This window comes from Ammospiza nelsoni, chromosome 1, assembly GCF_027579445.1.
Source record: "Ammospiza nelsoni isolate bAmmNel1 chromosome 1, bAmmNel1.pri, whole genome shotgun sequence".
In the NCBI taxonomy this organism is placed as follows: Eukaryota; Metazoa; Chordata; class Aves; order Passeriformes; family Passerellidae; genus Ammospiza; species Ammospiza nelsoni.
In genome coordinates, this window is record NC_080633.1 from 32,091,547 (window position 1) to 32,097,661 (window position 6,115).

The window sequence follows — 6,115 nt, forward strand, 5'->3', positions numbered from 1 at the left end:
CATCTTCCTAGTGTAGAATTTCCTGGAGTAAAATAATCACCTTCTAGAGGTGTTAAATGAGTCTGTACAAGTCTGCAGCTGCACCTTCCCCAGTGCAAACAGAAACATCAAGTACTAAAGAGCAGAGAGCTGTACAGTTAACATAGTTCCTTATCACCTGTCTATCCATAGGTGGAGACATAGATCTTCAGGAATCTCTATGACTTTGCTGCTGTAACTTGGTTTTTGAAAAGCAGAGGTCACACATGCCCTCAGTAAAGCTCATCTTCTACCCTGATGGTCCTTTCCCTGAAGCAATGACAGATCAGGTAAAATGGGGAGCACTGACTAACTTCCCCTGCTTCTTCAGAGAATTCAGGCAGATAAGGAAAGTGCTGGTGCTCAGACATGCCTATCACTATCCTGGTCCTGTTTCCCATCCACTATGTGAATTCTCTAGAAAAGAAAAAGGCAATAGATTTTTATCATATCCCTTTCATATCTTCTTCACCTTTGAAAGACTTTCTATGGTTTTCCCAGCCTTACTTCACGCTCCTACCCCTTTTTTGCTGTCCCACCTTGACATCAGTGAGCTATTTTCTCAGCAAGATGATATTTATTTCAATATTGGAGTCAAATGCCTTAATACAAATTAAGCAAAGAGAGTCAAGTTAAAGAGGCATGCTGAAGACAGAAAAAATTTAGATGACTAAACTGAAAGTAATACATGTGGGTGGTTCATGAGTGATATGCCCTCAGACTATGAGGGCAGTTGTTGGAAAGAGCTGTCATTCTCTCCTGCTACAGCCTGAAGCAAGCCAGCTCATTCTTCTGCCTTCAGAGCTTGATTCAGTGACTAAAAGGATGCAGAAAAAGCAACGAGTTTGGGATTCAACGAGGAAACCAATAGTTTATATTTTCCCAATTTTACAGTCAAATGTAGACTCTTTGATCTAGGCCACTAGAAGATAGTAACACTTTGAAGAAGACATTAGAAATTTATAAAGTATCTCAGAGATTTGATGTCAAATAACAGATAGCATTTATGTAGCAATTTTAAAACAAATAATCTTTCATTTCCTTACAAGCTTCCTATAGAAATTAACCCCATTGCTACTAGATTTTTAAAGCGCATTTGTGTAGCTTGTGTACCTTCTTGTACATCCATGTTTTCACATTATTCAAATGAAATGTTTGATAAATATTTATCACATAGTAAATACTAGCCAAAAAAAGCCCAAGTAACCTTTCAGTTTTATATATTATGTTTATATATTTATATATATTTATATATATATATATATATATATAAATATTATATTCAACCTTCTAGCTTTATATATAGTTGTGCTGTGCTAAGGTTGACATAGATATGAGGCCTATAAAACCATCATCTTTATAACTGATTTTAGCCAAGTTTGCTCTGTTAGGATGAAAATAATGGTAACTGTTAAAAAGAAAATTGTTAAAAGAGAGATCATTATTTCTCTGTTTTTTTTTTTTTCTTTTTTTGCATTTTGAAGGGTAAAAATTGAGCTAAAACCTAGTGAAATGTATGCAGAGGTGTCTGTGGCAGACCGTCAGGTATAACACAGCATGCAAACCGAGATATTTAATAATTCTAATCAATTTAGAATAAAATTCTTGCAATGCTTATGCTGCTAACACACGTGAAAAATACAGAAAACGGCAAGATTGCTTCTACAGAAGCAACAAATAGTTGTAGTAATATTAGCAATCATCTTTCATGTATACATCAGCTGTTTGCGACATACAGTTCTCCAGTTGCACCCATGTTAAAATATACATTTATGAAGACCAAACGTTTTGTGTTTTGCCATGAGCTCTTTAGTTCCTCTTTCTGCTGAGACAATTTGTTGCAAAATTTGATTGGGAAGGAGATGTTTTCCTCTGTGGCCTCATGGTGCCTGTGACCATGGAAATTCCAAAGAGTTTCTGATATTCTCTGCTACTAAATGGTTATAGAAGAATAATGTATTGTTCATCTGTCTTCAATATATTTTCCTCATCTCCCTGGAGTATACTGTAGAAGACACATGTTTTTATTCTCTGAAATAGATGGGAATGCTAAGGCACATACTTCCAAGGGGATGCTGTCCTGGTTCTAGGTACTTAAAGGGGTAGAATTAGGTTTTCTTTCACAGAAACACAGAATCACATAATGGGAAAGGTTGGAAGGGTCATCCTAGAGCACACCACACAGAATTGCATCCAGACAGCGCTTGAATATCTCCAGTGAGAGAGGCTCCACAACAGGTCTGGGCAATCTGTTTCAGTGCTTAGTCACTGCACAGTAAAGAAGTTCTTCCTCATGTTCAGGTGGAATTTCCTGTGCAGCAGTTTCTGCCCATCACCTCTTGTCCTATTGCTCAGCACCCCTGAGAACAGCCTGGCTCCATCCTCTCAGCACCCTCCCTTCAGACACTGACAGACATTGGTGAGTGTCTCAGTCGTCACTTCCCAAGGCTGAAGCGGCCCAGCTCCCACAGCCTTTCCTCACAGCAGAGATGCTCCAGTCCCTTAATGATCTTTGTAGCCCTCTGCTGGACCTGCTCCAGGAGCTCCATGTGTCCCTTGTGGCCCAGAAGCCCAGACCTGGATATATTATCACAGATGCAGCCTCACCAGGGCTGAGAAGAAGGGCAGGACCACCTCTCTCAGCCTGCTGGAAATCCTCTTCCTGATGCCCCCCAGGATCCTTTGGGCTTCTGGGCCACAAGGGCACACTGCTGTCCTTGCAGTGGCAACAGATGCAGAGCTGTGGCTAAGGAAAGGCTGGATAGATCACCTTGCTGGGGGAAAGCTGGAGAGCCCAAGGGCACACTGTGGTTACTAAGAGCCCTGTGATGCATTTGCCTCAATGGGAGTTTTGTAGGGCCACATCATTACATGACTCATTCTCTCCTGACCACTTCCTCATCTTTCAGCTTCTGCCACCTCCATCTCCTCACTCAAGACTACAATTACAACAAATGACTATGACTTCTGATGCTCCTTTGCATTTGGCCTGAGACAGATTACTAAAGGAAGCTACAAGAAAGCTGTACATACCTACTGACTCTGAACAGGTTTTACTTAAGCAGCAAATCAGAGCCTATCCCAGCATCCAGGCTGTGATTAGAACTAGCTTAAACCTAGGCTACTTTGGAAAGTATATCCCAGCTTGAATAAAGCAGGGAAGCACTAACAAAACTAAGAATTATTCTACATAAAAAGTCTTCATATTTGCCTTATGCAAAGAGTACAATCTGAAACTAAACATAACTCAAGATTGTGATTTTTTAACATGGTTAGCTCAATCTCTCTGTGATTAGATGTTGCTTTTATAGCCACTGAAGAAGTGGCTAGAACTGAAAGTGTTTTTGATATTCTCTGGAAGCATCTTCCACATAAAATTAAAACATAATGTTTCCAGAAAACATTGGTAAGTTGGCTTTGCTATCTGTCATTAGAGGATAATCTTTTGTGTTATTTGCAATCTGATATACTTGTAACTTTCCTCTTCTTCATAATAATTGCTCTTCTTTCCACCTGAGTAAGCTAACAGAAGGATCTGGGGTTTGAACTTGTCATTCTCCCTTCATTCACTCTTCCTTTCAACCAGGCACACAGAAAAATACCTCTTGTTCAGTGCCAAAGTACTGGATCCTATCTTTTCAGTGCTGAAAACAAAAACCACTGACTTTTTTCTTTTAAAAAGCCACACTTGTCATTCCTCCTGTTCAAGCTTCATCACAGATATTTAAGGCTTCTGACAGCCACAAGTGATATTGCTTACAGTCTCTTGAAACATGCACTTCTTAGCTTTAATATCCTTTCAAATAACTGTTACTTGTTACTTTCATTTAAAAGAGAAAAGTGCTCATTTTTCAACAGTACTGCATTAATGCAAAACATTTTTTTTTAATCTGGATGAGATATCTATTTATGAACCTAGCCCCTTCTTGTGCCTTCTGTGCAATTGGCAGGGAAGCTAGCTGGAAGGGGCAGAGCAGGTCACCTTTCCACAGCCCGTTGTACAAGGACCCAGTCACACAGATGAGAACCAGATGACCAGCTGTTCCAAACTGGTGCTTTGTTGCATTTATTTTCTACTTCAGTGGGAAAGCACCTACAAAGATCATTTTGTCCAATGGCCTGACCACTTCAGGGCTGACCAAAACTTAGAATATATCATTAATGGCATTGTTTAGATGCCTCATAAACACTGATAGGAATGGGTGATCCACCATGATCTACCACTTCCCCAGGAGGCAATAGAAATAGAAATAGAAATAATAGGAATAGAAATAGAAATAGAAATAGAAATAGAAATAGAAATAGAAATAGAAATAGAAATAGAAATAGAAATAGAAATAGAAATAGAAATGGTTTGTGTTGGAAGGGACCTAAAAGATCATGTAATTCCAAACACTCTTCCACGGGCAGGGACACCTTTCACCGGATCAGATTGCTCAGAGGTCCATCCAACCTGGCCTTAAACACTTCCAAAGACAGGGCCTCCTTAACTATCTGGGCAACATTTTCCTGTATCTCATCACTCTCACGGGAAAGATTTCTTTCTCATCTCTAATCTAAACCTGCTCCCTTTCAGTTTGATTCCATTCCCCCTTGTCCTGTCACTATATGTTTTTGTAAATAGTCCCTCTCCATCTCTCGTCTGTTCCCTTCAGGTCCTAGGAGGCTGTAATTAGGCCACTATGAAACGCCTTTTCCAGGCTGAATGAAGCAAAACTTTGGCTCTGCTTTAGCTTGTTTCCATGCCTTCACTGATGTATAGCTAACATTTATCACTGCCTGAGGTTACAAACACCTTATCATTCTGAGCAGCGACGAGAGGCTAGTTTGGGAGGAGATGAAGGAGCTGCTGTTTCTAGCACATGGGTTGGAAGGAACAAGCCATGGCATTCTATGTGGAATGGAAGCTAAAGACACTGAAAAATATCTCTGCTTTCTTACAATTTCAATTTCCCAATTGCTGTGAGCACCAGCTATGTAATTAGCTCAGTATTATCCACGGACTAGGGATACAACCTGGTAGGTGCTCACTGTGCTTTGAAGACTACCCTTTGAATAGGTAGTGAGACTACTGGGAGAAGACTTGCTTAATCTTCAAAACTTTGTTAGGCTACTGTGAAAAGCTGATGTTGTCTGTGTGTACATTAACAGAATCCCAGAGAGCTAAATATCACTTCTGTTAGGAAGTGTGGGACAGCCTAATTAAAAAGACAAAAAAAAAAAAAAAGGTGTGACTTGTAAAAAATTCTTCACTAGAGTATCTCCAGCTAAATAATTTCAGAATAAAGCTGATCAAACAATTTCTGAAATTTCTTATTGGGTAATTCAGTACCATATTAAATTCCAAATCAACACAATGCCTTAGTTATTAACAACCAATACCATGGTCGTTATTCCCCCAGGAGTCACTCAGAGGCTACAGTCCCTCTAGGGGTTTCCCTATCTGTCTTCACAATAATTGACCTAGCAAAAAAACCTTTCCTTTTTCAATAAATGAACTTGAAGTTACATTAAGCAGGGTGAGCTGATGAAACCACTACTCACCACGGAAAAGGGAATAACTCTGTAGGAGCCAACAGTGCTTGCAATGAGGCCCTGTGAGCACAGGAAGAGCAAAACCTCCCCTTCTCAAGAGGCAGTGAAATTTTTGAAAAAAGGGATTATGGAAATACATCCCAGAAAATTTTACCCTCAGTTTCTTTCTCAAACATCTCAGTGTTTATTTGTGTGAGTCTTATCAGGAATACTGGTCAGGGAAAGGAAGAAAGATGAAATGCAGTGGAAACAGATAGTTATATGTAAAATCACTGGAACAGCATTCATGTGGACAATATAAGAATAAAAAACTCACTGAATAATTCCAGTATGGTTTTCCTTTTTTAAAATATATGGCTGCTTTCTGACAATTTTCATGTATTCAATAATTTTGTTGTTTCAAGTTGATCTAATAATATCTGTCTTTAATTCTAGCATTTAAAACTAGTTTTCAGTCATTAAATCAAATACTACGAACATCCTGAATAGAATAATTTATTATTATAAAACATATAAATAGCACATTTATATAGACAATAGAAGAAAATATTGTGAACAGAAA